The sequence below is a fragment of the Myotis yumanensis genome, unplaced genomic scaffold, assembly GCF_028538775.1.
Source record: "Myotis yumanensis isolate MYYU_CA2020_CCGP unplaced genomic scaffold, mMyoYum1.0.hap1 SCAF_3, whole genome shotgun sequence".
NCBI classification, from domain to species: domain Eukaryota; kingdom Metazoa; phylum Chordata; class Mammalia; order Chiroptera; family Vespertilionidae; genus Myotis; species Myotis yumanensis.
The window spans coordinates 31,001,296-31,022,285 of NW_027223754.1; the positions used below are offsets into that span (position 1 = coordinate 31,001,296).

The 20,990-nt window shown below is 44.4% G+C and overlaps 1 pseudogene; it reads right to left on the reverse strand.

Annotated features, from left to right (window-relative positions):
* Positions 1-17,269: 17,269 nt before the first annotated feature.
* LOC139005868 (diacylglycerol O-acyltransferase 2 pseudogene) lies at positions 17,270-18,281 on the reverse strand (annotated as a pseudogene).
* Between the last annotated feature and the right edge of the window lie 2,709 nt (positions 18,282-20,990).

Consider the following 20,990-nt stretch of genomic DNA (forward strand, 5'->3'; position numbering starts at 1 on the left):
GTTTGTTTGTTTGTTTTTAATTTTTTTTATTGATTTCAGAGAGGAAGGGAGAGGGAGAGAGAGATAGAAACATCAATGATGAGAGAGAATCATTGATTGGCTGCCTCCTACACGCCCCACAATGGGAATGGAGCTCACAACCTGGGCATGTGCCCTGACCAGGAATTGAACCAGGACATCCTGGTTCATAGTTTGACGCTCAACCACTGAGCCACACCAGTCAGGCTTGTTTGTTTGTTTTAATGAAACTGTCAAACTTTTCCAAAGGGTCTATACTACCCAGTTTGCCTACTCTTATCTTTCAGTTTTCTTATGTTTTTTTTGTGTGTGTGTGTGTTTTTTTTTTAATGGAATACCTAAGTGGTTTAGCTGTACCTAGTAGTAGCCCTCCATCTTCTGCCACGGTTATTTTTTGAGAGATAGTATCCCCATGTACCTCCGTTTCCCAGGGCTGCCGTAACAAAGTACCACAAAGTGTGTGGCTTAAAGCAACAGAGATCATTGTCTCCCAGTTCTTACCTCTGGAGGCTGGAAATCTGAAATCAAGGTGTCAGCAGGCCTATGCCCTCTCTCTCTCTCTGGAACCTTAGAGATAGATATCCTTCCTTGCATCTCCCTAGCTTCTCATAGTTGCTGGCAGTCTTCGGCGTTCCTCAGCTTGCGTCTGCATCACTCCCATCTCTGCCTTCATAGTCACGTGGCATTCTCCCCGTGTGTCTGTGTCTTCAGACGGCCTATTCTTATAAGGGCAACAGCTTACTCAGGAGCACGTCCTACTCCATTATGGCCTCATCTTAACCTCACGAATTATGTCGCAATGACCCTATTTCCAAATAAGTTCACATATGAGGTGCTAGGGGTTAGGACTTTAACCTATCATTTTTTGGGGGGTGGGGGGGAGATAGGGGAGCAGAGGAGAATATAACCCCATGTTACTGCTGAAGAAAACCAGACCCAGACAGTAAAGAGTGGCAGAGCTGAGATCTGAGTATGATCTACCTCGTCTCACTCTGGTTACTTTATACCCCTTAACCTCTATGGGGCTTGCCTATTTCAGACAAATTTTAAAAAAATATTCATTCATAAGAAAAGGAAGTCTTAGAAGCTATGCCAATGGATAAATATTACAGGTCGATTTGTCTTTCCTTGGTTGACTTCCCTTTTTTGTTGTTTAAAATCAGAAATGTATTGTTTCACAGTTCTGAAGACCAGAAATCCGAGCTAAAGGTGTCAGCAGGGCTGGTTCCTTCTGAAGGCTGTGAGGGAGAATCTGTCTCATGCCTCCCCCCCCTCCCCCCTCCTGTTTCTGGTGGTTTGCTGGCAGTCTTTGGCATTTCCTTAACTTATTGGATCACCCCGATCTCGGTCCTTATCTTCATATGGTATTTCCTGTATGTGCCTGTGTGTCCAAATTTCCTCTTCTTGTAAGAACACTAGTCATATTCAGTTAGGGGCCCACCTACTCTAGTGTGACCTCATCTTAACTAATTATGTCTGCAACCACCTTATTTCCAAGTAAGGCCACATTCTGAAATTCTGGGGTTAGGACATCCACGTATATGTTTTGTGAGGAAACAATTCATCTCCTAACACTTTCCAATCAATGATCCCAGAGAAAGAGGAAGAGGGAGGCCAGAGGATCTAGTAAGTGACATTTACATTCTCTTTAAAAAGTTTTTAAAAAATTTTAAAAATATTTTTATTGATTTCAGAGAGGAAGGGCAAGGGAGAGAGAGATAGAAACATCAATGATGAAAGAGAATCATTGATCAGCTGCCTTCTGCATGTCCCCTACTGGGAACCGAGCCCACAGCCTAGGCATGTGCCCTGGACTGGAATCAAACCCGGGACACTTCCATCTGCAGGGTGATGCTCTATCCACTGAGCAAAAGCAGGTAGGGCTAAAATTTTTAAATTAAATTTATTGGGGTAACAGTGCTTAATAAGATTATATAGGTGCAAGTATACAATTCTGTAATACATTATCTGTATATTGCATTGTGTGTTCACCGCCCAAAGTTGTCTCCTTCTGTCATCATATATTTGACTTCCTTTACCATCCTCTACCTCCCCCTCTCCACCCCTTCCCTCTGGGAACCTGACTTCACTGTTGTACTCAGTGTCCGAACTTGCTCTGCGCCTGCTTTCAAAGAGTTAGTCCACGGGATTGACTAGGGCAGCGGTTCTCAACCTGTGGGTCGCGACCCCTTTGGTGGTCAAACGACCCTTTCACAGGGGTCGCCTAAGACCATCCTGCATATCAGATATTTACATTACGATTCATAACAGTAGCAACATTACAGTTATAAAGTAGCAACGAAAATAAATTTATGGTTGGGTCACAACATGAGGAACTGTATTTAAAGGGCCAGAAGGTTGAGAACCACTGGACTAGGGTACGTGTTTCATTTACTAATTAGCTGCTTTCTACGGTATTCGAGAGAGTCTGAGAATAGGCCTAGAAATCAGTCAGACAGAGATGTGGAACAGGGCTGGCTGGTCTTACGGAAAGTGTGATGAATACCACCCTATTACTAACACTCGTGTAATTGGAAAAACACACCAGGAACTTAGATATTTGTGAACAGGAGCTTCTTTTCCTAGGTAATGAAGAGAGGAACAGGTCTGATGTGTCCACAAAAAGACAGCTTGGATCTGATACTTCCCTCCCAGACATCAGGCTCCTGCTCAGGCTCACACTCCTCTAATTTTAGCTCAGGGCTCACCTTTAGGCTTCCAGAACTTAATTGACTACGTATTGAAGTTTTCCTTTTCCGGTCTTTCCAGTATTGTCTGAATCTCCGAGAAGACTCCGCTCAGGCCCAGAAACATGTTGTTGGCTGCTTGTGTTCTTACTGCAGCCTAATCTGTCTTTCCCGCCCTGGCCTACTGCTCTCTGGATTTTCTACAAAACAGTGCTTTCTGCAGTGTGTGATGCATCTTCTGCAGTTAAAAGCTCTATTAACCATGGGCTAAATGGGAACTCCCTTTAAAAAAAATATTTTTTTTATTGATTTCAGAGAGGAAGGCAGAGGGGGAGAGAGATAGAAACATCAATGATGAGTGAGAAGCACTGATGGGCTGCCTCCTGCACGACCCACACTGGGGATCCAGCCCGAAACCCTGGCATGTGCCCCGACTGGGGAATCAAACCGTGACCTCCTAGTTTATAGGTCGACGCTCAACCGCTGAGCCATGCGGCCAAGCAAATTGGAACTCTTTTAAAAAATGTCATTCCCCACCCACTCCCACCCCCCAATATTGAGCTCATTTTTCTGTAAATCTCACTTTTACTTATATTTAGAAGCAACCATCTATTTATTTTTGAGTAAGAAGACAGCACTTGTCATTTAACCAAATGCAGACCCACACCCATTGGTGTTTTGCTTTGTAGTGTTTTAAATAACAGTTGATCTTTTCAACTATAATCATGTATGCATATATGTATTTTTGCCTCTTTGATCAGATTTTTATTCAGAATTAGCTGTCCAAAGTGACCATAACCATGTATTTAAATCAGTTTTAAAAACAAGGAGGCTATTATAAATAGAAGGGAAATGAAGGAGCTGCACCTGAACGGAACCACTTTACCCAAACTCTCCCGTGTCTAAGCCTCACCTGCATGGACTCAGGAGTCTCACTAACTGGAAACCTGCACCCAGGACTGGAGGAGGTGAGTCCCCGAGAGGAGTCACCAGGGGTGCCGGCCACCTGTCCTTGGGCAGTGAGCTGGTTGCCTCCGGCCGCTATAACCAAGCACCACAAACTAGTGATTTGAAACAACAGAAATTCATTTTCTCCCAGATCTGGAGGAAGCCTAAAATCAAGGTGTAGACAGGGCTGTGCTCCCGCTGGAACCTGCAAAGGAGAACCACTCCTTGCCTCTTCCGGCTTCTGGTGTTACCAGCACTCCTTGGCACTCTTGGCTTGTGGTTGTGTCGCTCTAATCTCTCCCTCCATGGTCACATGATCTTCTCTCAATTTTTGTCTTGATGTCCAAATTCCCCCCTTTTATAAAGACCTCAGTATTGGATCAGGGGCCCACCCTACTCCAGGAAGACCTCATCTTAAATAATTACATCTGCAATGGTCTTATTTCCAAATACGGTCACATTCTGAGGTACCGGGGGTTAGGACTTCAATATATCTTTTCCGGGGAAACAGTTCAAACCACAACCAGCAGCTTAGCTCCATGTCCAGTTCCTTGTTTCCAGGGAGACAGGGATGAGAAGCTGACCCACAGACCCTTTCCTTCCTTCCACCCACTGGCCCTGCTTCAATGTGCTCCAGACATCAGTGTCCATTATTGTGGCAGGTCTCTGACAGCAGGCTGTGGCCCTCCCTAATTCAAGCCCAGAGGTGACCCTGAGTACACTGCTCCGCCGCCCCCCGCCCCAACACCCATCTGGGGAAAGGAGTTTCAGAGTTGCCTAAATGGAACTTGATGGAATCACCTCTGTGAACTTCAGAATCGTTGTTACAGGAGGGCTTGCAGGAAGAAGAGGAGATGGTCATTTCTTCTCTTAACTTAAATCCCTCAAAGGATTCTTGCTGAGGTCGGCCCCAGAAGGACCGGCCCTCAGGACTCTGGAATGAAGCTTCACCCTTTCCATAAATTTGGATGGGGGAGGGTACTATCTCCTACCAGTAGGGGGCACAAGAAGCTGACGTGAGAGGTACAGCTTTCTTGGAGTTTTGGCTAGTGTTGTGGCTCTCAACTATCTCTACATATTAGAATCATGGGCGGGGGCTTCTTAAAAATACTACTTGTTGCCCTAACTGGTTTGGCTCAGTGGATAGAGCGTCAGCCTGCAGACTGAGGGGTCCCGGGTTCGATTATGGTCAAGGGCATGTACCTTGGTTGCGGGCACATCCCCAGTAGAGGATGTGCAGAAGGCAGCTGGTCGATGTTTCTCTCTCATTGATGCTTCTAACTCTATCCCTCTCCCTTCCTCTCTGCAAAAAATCAATAAAAATATTTTTTAAAAAATGAAATAAAAATACTACTTGTGCAAAGATATGAAGTCATTTTTAAAAAAATATATTTTATTGATATGTTACAGAGAGGAAGGGAGAGGGATAGAGAGTTAGAAACATCCATGAGAAATATGGATCAGCTGCCTCCTGTACACCTCCTACTGGGAATGTGCCTGCAGCCAAGGTACATGCCCTTGACCGGAATCGAACCTGGGACCCTTCAGTCTGCAGGCCGACACTCTATCCACTGAGCCAAACCAGTTAGGGCTGACATCATTTCTTCTTCTTTTTTTAAAAATATATTTTATTGATTTTTTACAGAGAGGAAGGGAGAAGGATAGAGAGTTAGAAACATCGATGAGAGAGAAACATCGATCAGCTGCCTCTTGCACATCCCCTACTGTGGATGTGCCCGCAACCAAGGTAAATGCCCTTGACAGGAACTAAATCTGGGGCCCTTGAGTCCGCAGGCGGACGCTCTATCCACTGAGCCAAACAGGTTAGGGCCTGACATCATTTCTTAAAAAAATATTTATAGATGCAAATGAGCACATGAAAAGATGTTCAATATCATGAGTCTTTAGGGAAATGCAAATAAAAACCAGAGTGAGATACCCCTGTATACCTACTGGAATGACTAAAATTAAAAAGACTGAAATACCAAATATTGGCAAGGATGTGGAAAAATCAGAACTCTGTCAGGTGGCTGGTGGGAACGTAAAATAGAACAAGCACTTTGGTGTTTTGTTTGTTTAGTTGTGTGTGTTTTTTTACATTTTATTACTATTTTATTAAGAAGGAAGTCACACTGAGGGGTCTTTCTAAGCTTCTTTGCAGCTCTAGATTTTTCTTTTACTTTCAATATTATTTTGTATTGGTTTCAGGTGTACAGCACAGTGGTTAGACAAGGAACAAGCACTTTGGAGAGGCAGCTTGACAGTTTCTTTTATTTTTTGACTGTTTCTTAAAAAGTTAAACATATTCCTACTATATGACCCAGCCATTCAGTTTCTAGGTAGTTACCCAGACAAAGAAGCCAGACAAAAATGTGTGATACTGTATCATTCCATGCAGATAAAATTTTGGAAAATGCAGACTAATCTACAGGGATACAAGTTCAGTGGTTCCTTGGGTATAGAGAGGGTAGGAGGAGCAGAGCACAGATACCAAGGGGGCCCAGGGAGACATTCTGGGTGATGGACATGTTCATTCTCTTAACTGTGGTGACGATTACACAAGTAAACACATTTGTCCAACTTCTCCAATTGGTCACTTAAATATGCACAGTTTGTTGTTTATCAGTTAGACCTCAATAAAGTTGTTTTAAAAAACTGCTGCCCTGGCCAGTATGGCTCAGTAGAGTAAAAAGGGTTGAGGGTTCAATTTCCATTCAGGGCACACACCCAGGTTTCGGGTTTAGTCTCCTGTCAGGGTGTACAGGTGGCAACCGACTGATGTTTCTTTCTCACATCCATGTTTCTCTCCCTCTCCCTCTCCCTCTCCCTCTCCCTCTCCCTGTCCCTCTCCCTCTCCCTCTTCCTTCCTCTCTTTCTAAAATGAGTGAAAACATATCCTTGGGTGAGGATTGCAGGAAAACAAAAAAACTGCTACCTAAGTTCTAGTCCTCAGAGATTCTGACATTTTTGGGTTGAGAAGGACAACAGGGTTGATATTTTTAAGAATCTGCCCCTAAAGTACAACCCTTGTAATTTTGGGTAAGATGTTTGAATATGAAAGATAGGGTACGTCTAAGTGTTGGTTTTTAATTTTGGTGACTAAGGGAAAATAATGTATTTAAGCTAACCCAATGGACATCACCAAGGAAAATAGTTGAGTTTACTAAGTTGTAGGTCAGACCGTATAAAATCACTGTGGTTAGGTCATAAAAGCTCAAGTGCTGGCAATTCCATAAGGTTCAACCTATATTTTTAATATTTTCACCCTTATCAAACAATAGTTGTTAAGAATTATCATATAAGTGCTGCACCAAGTCATACTATGTCGCTTCAGAATATTAGAACTGTAATATAACAACTTAAACATATTTCACTAACCATACTCCTCTCCATCTCCCCCCACATCCACTCCAGCCAGTAAATACTCTGAATGGTACAAGAAAATATCATTTCAATTGAAAATAAACAGTGAATTCATTTGGCCCTCCCCGTAGACTTTTGGCCCATTTTTCCAGGTTCAAATTTAAGTTTAACTTTAGATCTGCAAGTTCTTTTTTCAAAAGTAATGTGTATTCATTGTAGAAAATTCGAAAAATACAGAAAAAACACAAATAAGACTTTAAAAATTAAGCATAACCCCACTATATAGCTTTCCCACTTCAAAAAACCTGGGACTTAGCTCGATGGTTAGTCATTTTTAAAAATAAACTTCAGGTTATAAACAGTTCTTTGTAGTTCCTCTTAATTACTTGAGGCCCTTGTTAATATTTATTCAAGTAGGTTGAAGTATGAATTAGTTCCTTAATCATCAGAACTGGATCTCTTATAGAAGGGTTAATCCAGTGGTACAATAAAACTAGCTGGCTAGTGTAAAGAAGAAAAAGCAATTTAGCCCAGCCTGTGTGGCTCGGTAGTTGAGTGTCAACCTATGAACCAGGAGGTCATGGTTCGATTCCTGGTCAGGGCACATGGCCAGGTTATGGGCTCCATCCCCAGTCAGGGACGTGCGGGAGGCAGCCAATCAATGATTCTCCCTCATCATTGATGTTTCTATCTCTCCACCTCTCCCTTCCTCTCTGAAATCAATAAAAATATAAGAAAAAAAACAGAAAAAAAAGCAATTTGAATGCAGATCTGAGCATCTCTATTCACTGGCTCTCAGATAGAAAATGGAGGTTTTCTGGTTTTGTTCTCTAACATACAGAACAGTTACCAGTGGTCCATTAGAGCTAGAGAAATGGAGAATTGAATGAAATAAGAAAGATAAGACAGTGGGTGACTAAAGATCTCATAAGCTAATTTCTGAAAATATTGCAGAGCCACACTGTAGATGAATTGCTGAACATAAATGTTGAAAATTTCAAAATGGAGTTTTAGTGGCACATTGCCTTTTCTTTTCTTTTTTTTTCACATTGCCTTTCTTTAAAGATGGGCCAATCCTGGGTGATAGCCGGCAAGGAACGTGCCTTGGGCACTCCTCCTGGCTCTTACACAGGGAATGCAGTACTGTCTTCATATGGTTAAAAACTATAGGAAGCATTTGGGAAATGGAACACATTTATTCTCCTTGGGTAGTCCAAAAAAAGAATTATATTAGTCTGCTCAGGTGACTATAACAGAATACCACAGACTGGCTAGCTTATTAAACAACATAAATCTATTTCTCACGGTTCTGGAGGCTGGAAGTCCAAGCTCAAGGTACTGGCAGAATCATCAGTGTCTGTTGAGAGCCCACTTCCTAGTTCATAGGTGGCCTTCCTCCCCCTGCCCTCACAGGAGGAAAGGGGCAAGGACCGCCTGGGTCTCTGTTATAAGGGCACTCATCCCATCCGTGAGGGCTCTGTCTGTATGACCCAATCTCCTCCCAAATGCTCCACCTCCTAATACCATTGCCTTGAGGTTAGGATTTCAACATTATGAATTTTGGGATGACACAAATATTCAGACCATAGCAAGTTTGTATCTTTACAGCTTGGAAATGAAAACTAGATTACACAATAAAGTGCAGGAATCTTTGCGTGTCTCCTACTAGGGAAACTCGGAGATGCTGGCCTTAGCACAACCCAATGTGCCTTGACCAAACGGGTATAATGAGCTTAGCTCTGTGCACCATTCAGCCCTGAAGAATGCTCCTTCTGGTCAAACACTAAATAAGGTGGGTCCATAGGGACGCACTCAGGCTCACAGACCTGAGATTATTTTAGCCCAATCAGTGTGGCTCAGTGGTTGAGCATCAACCTATGAACCAGGAGGTCACAGTTGCGGGCTCAATCCCCAATGTGGGGCTTGTAGGAGGCAGCTGATCAACCACTCTCTCTCATCATTGAGGTCTCTCTCTCTCTCCCTTCATTTCTGAAATCAATAAAAATATATTTTAAAAAAATTTCAGCTGATGCAGAAGGAGCTGACTTTATCTGACTGAAAGCAGGGCCTTCCAAGAGTGACACAGCTACAAATCCCCTCTCCCTCTCACACAGGCTGAGACATTGTGTAAGCGAACATTTTCACATCCGTCACACCTCCCATTTGCTCCCCTAAAAGTTCATCTGTCTCCCCATAGGATCCCTTGCTGCCCCCACCCCCCTTAAGTTGATATAAAAACCCCTATATATCCAGCTCGTTACCCGAGTGTACTCATATCCCTGTGAATAAAACATGTTTTATTTTCTCCTGTTAATCTGTCTATTGTTAACTTTCAGGCCCCCAACCTAGATCAAAGTTGGTAGAGGACGTTTTTCTTCTCAACAGTCCAAACTTCTAATGGGGAGGAGGCCATTGTGGGGTGGGCAACAGTTGTCTGCTTCCCCATTTCTGCCCACATGTGGGGTGTTCTGATTGTCTCTTCCCTTTAAGGTCCCCACTTCAGAATGATGCAATTTGGAGAAATTTACCAAAACTATGAAATCTTGAGATTGAACAGTTGCTTAAGCTCCTGAGTTATAGCACTGGTTTAACATCCTGAGATGAGTGTCACGATCTCTTGGAGCAGAAAAACATTCATTGTATCTTGTTTATTTTTCAGGAATTCTGGGTCTATAAGAAGGTCTGGTTTTACAAGTCCGCTCTTGGCAAGATTTAGGTTTGATTCCAGTGGGGCCAAAGTCTATTCCAAGGACATCTAGCCAACATGATATGTAATAGAAGTTTCAATGCACATATAAAGATTTATAGGATACTTTGCACATGGATGGTGAGTCTATTTAAAAGGCAAACACAGCCCTAGCTGGCTTGGCTCAGTGGATAGAGTGTCAGCCTATGGACTGAAGGGTCCCAGGTTTGATCCCGGCCAAGGGCACATGCCTGGGTTGCGGGCTCAATCCCCAGTGGGGGTGTGCAGGAGGTGGCCAATCAATGATTCTTTCTTATCATTGATGATTCTCTCTCTCTCTCTCCTTCTCCCTTCCTCTCTGAAATCAATAAAAATCTTTAAAAAATAAATAAAAAGCAAACACACGTGATGGAGGGTAGATACCTAGGGAAGCACAGGGACATGTGATAGGAGGTGGGAGAGGCCAGGGTTACAGATTTTCAAGAAGGAAGTTGGAAACCGGGTCAAAGGCCACAAATGGGTTGAAAAACTGGAATGACTTGGATTGGTCACGGGTGATGTGGGTAAGAGCAGTTTCCGGGTGGGTGTGTGGGGGAGCAGGTTCCTGGAGGAAGTGGTACAGTGGGTGTTAATGAGCATTGTGGGGAGAGAGATGGAGAAATGACAGTTGCCCAGAGGAGGAACGTTACCTCTGTTCCTAACCCTACATATCATCCCTGAAAATTTGAGCTGAGAATTAGTGAGGAATAAGAAAACGAGAAATGTACAGAATGAGAAGAGGAATATTTTTAAGTGGGCGTATCCATTAAAAAATCAGGACAAGTAATATTTTCAAAGAGTAATTTTTTTCCTTTAAAAAAATACATTTTCATTTATTTTTTTAGAGAGGAAAGGAAAGGGAGAGAGAGAGAGAGAGAGAGAGAGAGAGAGAGAGAGAGAAAGGAAGGAAGGAAGGAAGGAAGGAAGGAAGGAAGGAAGGAAGAAAGAAAGAAAGAAAGAAAGAAAGAAAGAAAGAAAGAAAGAAAGAAAGAAAGAAAGAAAAAGGAAGGAAGGAAGGAAGAAAGGAAAACACTGAAGCACCCTGACCTGGGATCCAGCCCACAACCTGGGCATGTGCCCTAACCGGGAATGGAACCGGAGACCTTTCAGTGCCCAGGACTGCCTTGGCTCAGTGTTGGAGTGTAGGCCTGTGCATTGAGGGGTTGAAGGATCGAGAATTCAATTCCTGGTCAAGGGCATGTGCCTGGGTTGCAGGTTAACTCTGGATTGTTCCTCTTGGGGTACATGGGGGAGGCAACCAATCGATGTGTCTGTCTCCCTTCCTCCCTCCCTTCCTCCTTCCCTCCCTCCCTCCCTTCCTCCTTCCCTTCCTCCCTTCCTCCCTCCCTCTTAAAAAGCAATGGAGGATTAACTACAACAACAAAAAAAACACAAAAAACCCTCTGCTCCTTTCCTCGGTGAGTTGTGATCAGATTCTCCATCCATTGTCTGCAAAGCTGACCATCAGTGAGATGGAAGAGGTAACAATGGACATATTAGCACAACTTAGAAAACACTTTCATGTACAATGTTTTAAAAAAAATTCAAAATTTGCTCAATCAATTACTGAAAAATTGAAAGCAATTCAAGTTCCTTTTTCTATCTGCATGGGGAAGGTCACATTGTTTTGCAAGAGGAAGTTGAAAGAAAAACTTAAACCTAAATATTAGATGACAGGGAAGGATGAAGGTCCTCAGGGCTTTGAGAACAGCTGGCGTACCCCGAGGAAAAACATCCCTATAGCTACATCCTAAAAACTAAAAAGAACTGCAGGGAATGACCAGATGTTAAGGACCCCAATTCTTAAAGGAACGCAGAAGAGGGGTCCTTTGTTTAGTTGTGCCCAGGTGAAACCATGGGCTCTGAAAGAAAAGGGGCTTCTCCACAGTGGGCTAGAGACCAAAGGGTGGTGGGAAGCCAGGGTGGCTGTTAAGCTCCGGAGCACCCACAACCACACCCTTATCCAGCTGAGGCTGAGACCTGACGGACAGAGACCCTGCCCTGCAGTCGTGCTGACCTGTACCCCTTATTTCTTTGTCCCTGGAAGCCCTTTCAAAGTCCTTCCCAGAGGTACATGTCCTCCATGACAAGGTTTCAAACTTGAAGATCAGTCAGAGAGGCAAGGCATAGACCAATTACATGGATCTGTTACCCAAAAGAGGGAAGGAAGCTGTCATGTCTCTGCATCTAGATTTCTACCCCAATGAGGAATGCTGCCGGCTAGAGATCTAGAGATGGGGCAGCTGGCCGTGGGGTCCCCTACCGAACAGTAGCACCAGCAACACCTCAAGGAGCCAGGCCTGCCTTGATCTTGGACTTCCAGCCTTCAGAACTATGAATAAATAAATTCCTGTTGGTTAAGCTGCCTGGTCTGTGGTACTTGTTATAGCAGCCTGAGCAAACGAATACACCAGAGAAAAAGTGGTCCTTGTCCTTGTCCCCAAGGAACATGGGGAAAGAAATATAAAGACCAGCATCCATCTTGAGACAAAGAAGGGTGACTAGCAATGCTTAAACTGCTGTTAGGGCAGAATAGATGACCCACAGTGTGGGCTTTACCTATGGAATTACCCAGAAGTGGATCAAGCTGAACTAGGGATAGAAAGAATGGGGTGAAAAAAAAAAAAAAAAGAATGGGATTACCCGGAAGATACCATCACAGAAGGTGGTATAGTACTGATCCTGGACCAGTTATGCGACTCATGGGCAGGAATAGTCCTAAACTTTGCCTGAAGCGTGAATGGTTCAGGATTAGTAATAGCAGATGGTAGATGAGCAGAAGATGGGCTGATGGTAAACAAGACAGGATCTGAAACCTCCCCTCCTATACTGAATAGCACCACACATTTTTATTTCATTTTAGACGATTCCTTTCATCAGAAATCTACCATTTAAAAAATATATATATATATTTTATTGATTTTTTACAGATAGGAAGGGAGAGGGATAGAGAGCTAGAAACATCGATCAGCTGCCTCCTGCACACTCCCCACCGGGGATGCGCCTGCAACCAAGGTACATGCCCCCGACCGGAATCGAACCCGGGACCCTTGAGTCTGCAGGCCGACGCTCTATCCACTGAGCCAAACTGGCCAGGGCAGAAACCTACCATTTTTGAACTTTGTATTGATTTTGTTTCCATATTTTTAAAACTCCATTAAATTTGCTTTGAAGTCTTAGGGTAATTTTTATAATAAATAGAGAATGAGCTGGTGGAAGGCATGAAATAAAAATACATTCTGAAATCTAAGAGGAAATGGTCTTGGCAGATTGTTGATATAAAATAGCAGCCGGTACTGCAGTTGTTACCTCATTATAGCTTTCGATATTTTGTTATGCCTTTTTGAAGCAGGGAAAGGAGTTTCCAAACAACTAGATTCTCCTCCCAACCCCCAATCTATGTGTTGGATGTCTGTGCCTAATAGTCTTTCTGTTCACTCAGCAGTCCCGCGGTACTGATGTCCCAGCTCTGGATTGTTGTAGAGAATCCAGACCCTGCTCATTAGCTCCATGGTGGGAAGGAAGAGGATGAAGGAAGGTCTAAGAGAAAGAGCAGAATCGTGGGAGGGGGTGGGTATCTGAAATTGAAAAGTAAAACAGACTCAATAAGTACCTAGTATTTCCTGCTCAAGCTGGGATACTTTGTTGTTCCTGAGGGCCTAATTCATCGTATTGAGTGTGGACCCTGCTGGCAGAGGGGATGCTAGTAGAACTGGGGCAGGAGGGGAGGGTGGGTAGGGGCTCCCCACAGAGGAGGAAATAAGGGAGCTGACATGTATTGTGCACTCCCTGTGTAAAGGGTCACACACTCACAACACTGATGGAGCAGTATCATCCGGTGTTGATAGATGAGGAAACTGAAGTGCAGGACCATTAGGGGCATTTGCTCAGAGTTGCTTACTAAAAAGTGGCCAATCTCGATTGGAAATCCAGATCCTCTCATGCTCTTTCTTTTCACCCAGCTGAGCCCAGGCCGTTAGCAGGAAACTGAAGGAGGGGACCAAGATGGATATTGAAATGGCCAAAAACTTTGCAGGAAAAGTTGGTACATTTGGTTAGATGCAAACACAAAATGTTTGTGTGATAAAAAATAAAACTCATCATAAACAAGGTTGACATACTTACATGACAAATCCTATATAATAAAAGCCTAATATGCAAATCAACCGAACAACAGAACAACCGGTCGCTATGATGTGCACTCACCACCAGGGGACAGATGCTCAATGCAGGAGCTACCCCCAGCCTGCAAGCCCCAGGCCAGCCGAGGTGGGTGCCAGTGGGCACCCCCCATCGCTCTGTCGGTCACCCTACAGATGGGTCCTAATCACTGGTCAGGCCTAGGGACCCTACCTATGCACAAATTTCATGCACCGGGCCTCTAGTATATACATATAAGCTTTTACATATTATATAGCAAAGGAACTTATTTACAAGTGTTTATAATTTACATGTTTTGTATTTATGTATGTTTGAAAGTTATTTACATATGATACACATGATTCCCAATTTCTTATTTTGAAGAATGTCAACCCTATAGTAGACCCTAATTTTAAAATGTGTATAGGTTATAAATAGGCAATTAACTACAACAGCAAACCACTAATGACCAATAGATTTTAAAAAAATTGATCTTACTGATGATTAAAGAAATGCAAATGAAAATGAGATATATTTCCACCCACTGCATGAGTAAAGATCAAACTTTATCACCCAATGTTGACAGGGTGTTGGGCAAGCAGGATAAATAACACACACACACACACACACACACACACACACACCACTGCTATTCTTCTCTGTAGTGACCCTTGCAGATGTTATTACCACCAACACATGTGTCTGCCGAACCCAGTGAGATTATCAGTTAGATTTGGCACATAATTCAGACCTATTGCCAGGAGAAAATAATATTTTTGTGATTGATGTATTTTGAACAGTTTCAATTGAATTTGTTACATGTATCCCTCCTCCTCTTTTGAAAATTAGAGATTTTTTATCTGGGTACAGAATGACTCAGATTAAAGACTACATTTCACAATCTTCCTTACAGTTAGGTAGGGTCAGATGACTAACTTCTGGCCAATGGTATGTAAGCAAAAGTGTCATGTGCCAACAGGTTGCCCTCTGTCCACTCTTCTTACTCCTGCTGCTTGGAATATGGTGTGATGGCTGGAGCTCTAACCAGGACCATGAGGATGAGAGTCACCTCTTGGCTGGCAGAGCCCGCTGTCAGTTGGAAGGAGTCCTGAGGATTTTGTTGAACCCCCTGCATCCACTCTCAGACCTCATTCTCTATCTACCTCCCTGCTCTATTTTTGTCCATTTAACTCTTAATCATTTAGGACACTGTGTATTTTGCTTGTTTATTTTATTGGCTATCTTTCTCACTGCTCTATCCCTATGTCAGGGCTAAGTGCTTCAATTCCTATCTGCTGAATGAACACATAATAGATAGGCAAGTTCTTTTTTATGCATTAACTAGAGGCCTGATTCACGAAATTCATGCAAGGGGCTCAGCCCTCGAACTCTGGCTTCGTCCAGAAGGTCATCTAATTAGCATATTATGCTTTCATTATAGTAGATAGAGAGAGAGAGAGAGAGAGAGAGAGAAAGAAATGTCAATTCATTGTTCCACTTATTTATGGATTCATTAGTTGTTTCTTTTCCCAATATATTTTTATTGAGTTCAGAGTGGAAGGGGGGGAGGTGGGGGAGAATCATTAATCGCCTGCCTCCTCCATGCACCACACTGGGGAAAGAGCCTGCAACCCAGGCATGTGCCCTGACTGGGAATGGAATTGTGACCTCCTGTTTCATAGGTCCACGCATAACCGCTGAGCTACGCTGGCTGGGCCATTGATTGTTTCTTGTATGTGCCCTGACTGGGGATCGAACCCACAACCTTGGCATATCAGGACTATGCTCTAACTAACTGAGCTACCTGGCAAGGGCCTCGTGTGTTTTCAAGGAAAGCAATTTAAAAGGTAGAATTGTTCTACAACAAAGTACCTAGAAATGCTCCCAAGCTACTTTGCAAAATCTGTGAGAAGAAACCACATTTTCTTATTTCTTTTCCTTTAACTGTAGACAGTCCCCAAATTGCTCAGTTTGAATCCTTTTGAAAAAGAAATTACATACTTTTCTTGGCCTTAGGTACATTTCATCTAGCAATTGGAAGAAAGGTAACCCTGTTAGGCCAGTGATTTAAATCCAGGCAAAATAAACACCACACTTGGCATGTAAGTAGCTAGTTTAAACAGACTCTTCACTCTGAGCTTACCTCCTTCCTCAGTTCTGCTTCATGAGTATGAATAAGGCCATTGACCACCTTTTAGAAAATTTTTAAGAGTGGTGGAAAGTTGGAGACATTCTCCTGGTTAAATTTAGGTTTTTTTCCCATGTGCTGTACAATTAAAAAAAGACCTTTTTTTAAACAAACTTGCTGAGTGAATTCACATGCCAGGCACTGGGGCTAGGTGCTGGAAGTCCCTCCCTTCCCCAGACCCTGCTTTGAATGCAGCAGTTTTTCAAGTGGAGAAAACATTGGGTTAATCAACAAATGTATTCAAATAGGCTTTGATTGACTATGTTCCAGTTTTAGGCACTTGGGAGACACCAGAGAACAAAACACAAAGACCTCATTCCCATGGGCCTACATTCCCCTATTTACTGAATAATGGATTGTGCTGAGAAAGGTGTAGTGAGCTGGGACACAGAATTAGCTTAAAACATGTGCCCTGTCTCTAGGGAATTGTTAAATTACTACAGGAACAAACAATAAGATAATCCTATCTAATAAAAGGCTAATATGCAAATTGTCCCCTCGACTGGGAGTTTGACCAGGAGTTCAACCAGGGAATGGGGCTGGCCGGCCAACAGCCCGCGGCCCCTCCGCCTGGCCGGCCCCACCCCTGACCACCCCCCCAATGTGGGTGGGGCCAGCTGGACCCCACCTGTGCACAAATTTGTGCACCGGGCATCTAGTGGTGAATAAAATGAGCCAGTTAGAAATTCTCACAGGCAAAACTGCATGGAAGAGGCTGAGAGGGTGGTGGGAAGGCAGAGAAAGAACTGGAAAGGGCTCACCAGAGGTGGTGATGGTGGGGGGGCAGGGGCGGGTGTTGTGATTTGAGGAAGGGTGCCTGGGCTGCCAGTCACCCACACACATACAGGACTGGGGGGATTTTCAAGTAAGGCAAGCTCAGTGAGTGAGGGTGTGGAGCATGGCTGATTGTGATGTGTTTGCAAGGCATCACTTCTGGCCTCACCAGGATGGTGACTTTACCCATTCTTTCCTGACTCAAAGCATTTTTTTAAAAATCTAAACAATAAAGATTTAATTAAATAAAAAAATTTGAATTACAGAGAAATAATAAATACTTTTTAGCATAAAATAGTTTTATTTTAAAGAACCCACAGACACCCATGACACTTCCAAATGTAGAGAACAAAAAGCACTCGAGAACTTGGAGGAAAAGGGCTTGCGGTGGAGCGGGGTCCTCCCAGCACCTGGCTGAGGGCTGGCTCAATTCACCTCCAGGACCTCGGTCTCTGGCAGGCTGTAGCTGGTCTTGTGCTTGTCAAAGAGCTTCACCAGAGCCTCCATGTACATGGCGTGGTACAGGTCGACGTCCCGCTGGGTCGGGTGCTCCAGCTTGGGAAGGGTGATGGGCTCACCCACGACAGTGGTGATGGGCTTGGAGTAAGGCAGCAGCCCCCAGGTGTCAGAGGAGAAGAGGCCTCGACCATGGAAGATGCACGGGGCGAAGCCAATGTGCTTCTGGAACTTGTTCTGGACCCATCGGCCCCAGGAGCCCTCCTCAAAGATCACTTGCTTGTAGACCTCATTCTCTCCGAACGAGTAGGTGGGAACAAGGTCGGCACCATGTCGCAGGGCCAGTTTCACAAAGCCCTTGCGGTTGCGCAGGGTGACCACATTCTTGCCGGGGCCCGCAGCTCAGGGACTCGGCTGCGCCCCCCAGTGCGATGATGATGGCATTGCCACTCCCGTTCTTTGAAAGCAAGTAGTCTATGGTGTCCTGGTTCACCGGGCAGAAGCCTTCGGAGATCAGGTACTCCCTCAGCACTGGCACCCGAAAGTTGCCAGCCAGCGTGGCCAGGTGGGGCCTTATGCCAGGGAACTTCTTGCTCACTTCCGTGGCCTCTGTGCTGAAGTTGCAGAAGGCACCCAAAGCCATGATGCCATGGGGGTGGTATCCCAAGATGTAGTTCCTGGTGGTCAGTAGGTTGTGAGTCTTCACCAGCTGGATGGGAAAGTAGTCTCGAAAGTAGTGCCACACAGCCCAACTTCGGGCCCAATGTGACCTCCTGCCACCTTTCTTGGGCGTGTTCCAGTCAAACACCAGCCAGGTGAAGTAGAGCACAGCGATGAACCAGTAGTCGGTGCATAACATGTACACGAGGATGATGCTGCAGGCTACTCCCAGCACGAGGAAGGTCAGGACATACTGTAGCACCGCGATGACCTGTAGCTGCTTTTCCACTTTGGACCTAGGTGAATCCTGTTCGGGAGCCATATGTCGAGGTCCAACCCCAGAGGTGCAGGGGTTCCCAAAGGTGTGGATGGAGTTGGCGAAGAAGGAATGATACAGAGACAGCGTTCAGTTGATCAGCAGCCTAGCCAGGATCTCTAGCCAGGATCTCCAGCCAAGTTCTGTCTTTTATTGTCTTGTTACATCTGCATTTATACCAGTTGATTTTAATCCTGTCAATTTCTATTCCAAAGGTTAGGGCGTTTCTTATCTCCATTCCAGGGAGTAAAGATTATGTAGCTTAAGATTTTGTGGTTGTTGGTAGTTAAAGTGATTAACTACCCGCCTGGCATTTAGTTAAGGAGTTTTATCCCCTCCCTAACTTCAGGGAAAAATCCCTGCCTGGGGAAATAACCTTTCTCGGAGAGGTGACCTTGGTAAAAACACATAGCGCTAAGGGGAGCAAACATATTAAGAACAGTATGCCATGTCCTCCAGGTCCCTTGAAACATATGCTGTGCAGATGTTTCTTCCCTGCAGCGACTGTGTCAAGCAGCAAGGATGGACTGGCTTCTGGCACTTCCTCATGGAGCTTACATTCTAGAGAGGAAGCTGGCACAGCTAAACATGTGAATAAGTAAGACAATTTTAGATAGTGGCAAGAAAAGAAAGCAGGATAGGGCCATAAAGGGAAAGGGGGTGGGAAAGCTATCATAGAAAAGGGTGACCAGTGTGTGTGTGTGTGTGGGGGAAGGGGGGGCGGGAGCAGGTAATCGTGGGCAGAGTTCCAACTTGTGGATTAGGAAGTAGAGAGCATGGCAGGTCTCTGAACAAAGTGGTAGTTAGGAAAGGTAAGTCTAACAGTAACCTGTCATGCATGAGATGAGCAATGGATGAGATGCCCTCACACCTCTGCCCCATCTGAGTTTCAGAGCACTTACCGAAGAGGGCCAAGGGTCCCGTTCCCTCTTACAAAAAACACATAGTGGCCTCAGCCCACACTGTTACTGGGAAGAGGAGGAGACCTTGGTGTTCTTGTCTTCTTTTTTTTTTTTAATTTTTCAAATATATTTTATTAATTTTTTACAGAGAGGAAAGGAGAGGGTTAGAGAGTTAGAAACATCGATGAGAGAGAAACATCGATCAACTGCTTCCTGCACACTCCCCACTGGGGATATGCCTGCAACCAAGGTACATGCCCCTGACCAGAATCGAACCTAGGACCCTTGAGTCTGCAGGCTGACGCTCTATCCACTGAGCCAAACCCGTCAGGGCATGTTCTCGTCTTCTTGAAAAGATTTCAATCAAGACACAAGGTGTAGAAAAGCAAGCAAGAATGTATTGACCAAAGCAAAAACATACTTAGGGCCCTGAAACAAGGAAGGACATAGAAGAAGCAATAGGAGAGCCTAGGCTGGGCTGCTTTGGCTCACTGGGAAGTCAGAGACTTCCTGCACACCCCCTACTGGGTATTGAGTCCACAACCTGGGCATGTGACCTGACCAGGAATTGAACCAGTGACCTCTTGGTTCCTGGGTTGACACTCAACCTCTGAGCCACACAGGCCAGGCACAAACCATTTACCCTTAAGTGTCCTTGGTTTAGGGAAGATAGGATTTACTAGGTGTCTGCAAACTGTCTTAGTTTGCCTATTCAGCTTGTCCTGGAATTTTCCTAGCTTCTCACTTTTCTATAACAACACCGTCTACCGGTGTTCAAACTAGAGCTCCGAGTTCTGCATCAGCATTCTCTAAAATAAATACCAAATCCCACATGCTGAATATTTTAGAAGCATTTCAAGGTCTACTCTATTAAAAAAAGAAGGAGGAAAGATTTTGCTAATAGTCATTGCAACTGCCAAAGTCAAATTTTCACTCCAAAGTTTTTTTTTTTTAAAATATATTTTATTGATTTTTTTACAGAGAAGAAGGGAGAGGGACAGAGAGGTAGAAACACCAAGAGAGAAATATCAATCAGCTGCCTCCTGCACACCCCCTACTGGGGATGTGCCCGCAACCAAGGTACATGCCCTTGACCGGAATAGAACCTGGGACCTTTCAGTCTGCAGGCCGACGCTCTATCCACTGAGCCAAACCGATTAGGGCTTCACTCCAAAGTTTTAAATGGTGATGGCTGTCCATTTTTCAGATATAACATAAAATAAAATGGTTTCTTGTAAAAATGACCAAAACAAACAACAACAACAAAAATGACACTAGAAACCTCTCCTTTACAGTCTTTCCTCTTCCCCAGCTTTCTAACCATTAATAGCCAGAATCTTAGTGTTATTGGTGATGGAAACGGCACCAGGTGGGGTCAGGCCAAACCTGGGTTCAGCAACCTTGGTACTTGGGCTCTGGCTAGGAAAGAATTCAGAGCCAAGACCCAAACTGTAAGAAAACATTTATTTGGTAAACCACAGAGGTAGGAAACACTCTTTACAAGTTATAGTGGTGAAGGAAGGGCCCTTGGAGCTTGGGAGTGAGAAAGCTGATGGTAAGGTGCCTGGGTCAGGGAGAGGCACCAGCATGCTCCGGGGGAGGGAGAGCACACTGGGTCCTCAGTGCTCAGGGTTTTCAGGGTGGAGGTTTTAGGGAAGGTCCCAGGAGAAGATCTTAATAGAATATTCAGCAGTTTTCCAGGTGTGGCCTTTCAGGGTTGTGGTCACCACTGATTGATTGGGCCCACAGGGGCAGGGGCTCATTATTCAATGCAGCTGGTCCTGAGGGTGACCTGAGTTTTGTTGCTTATAGG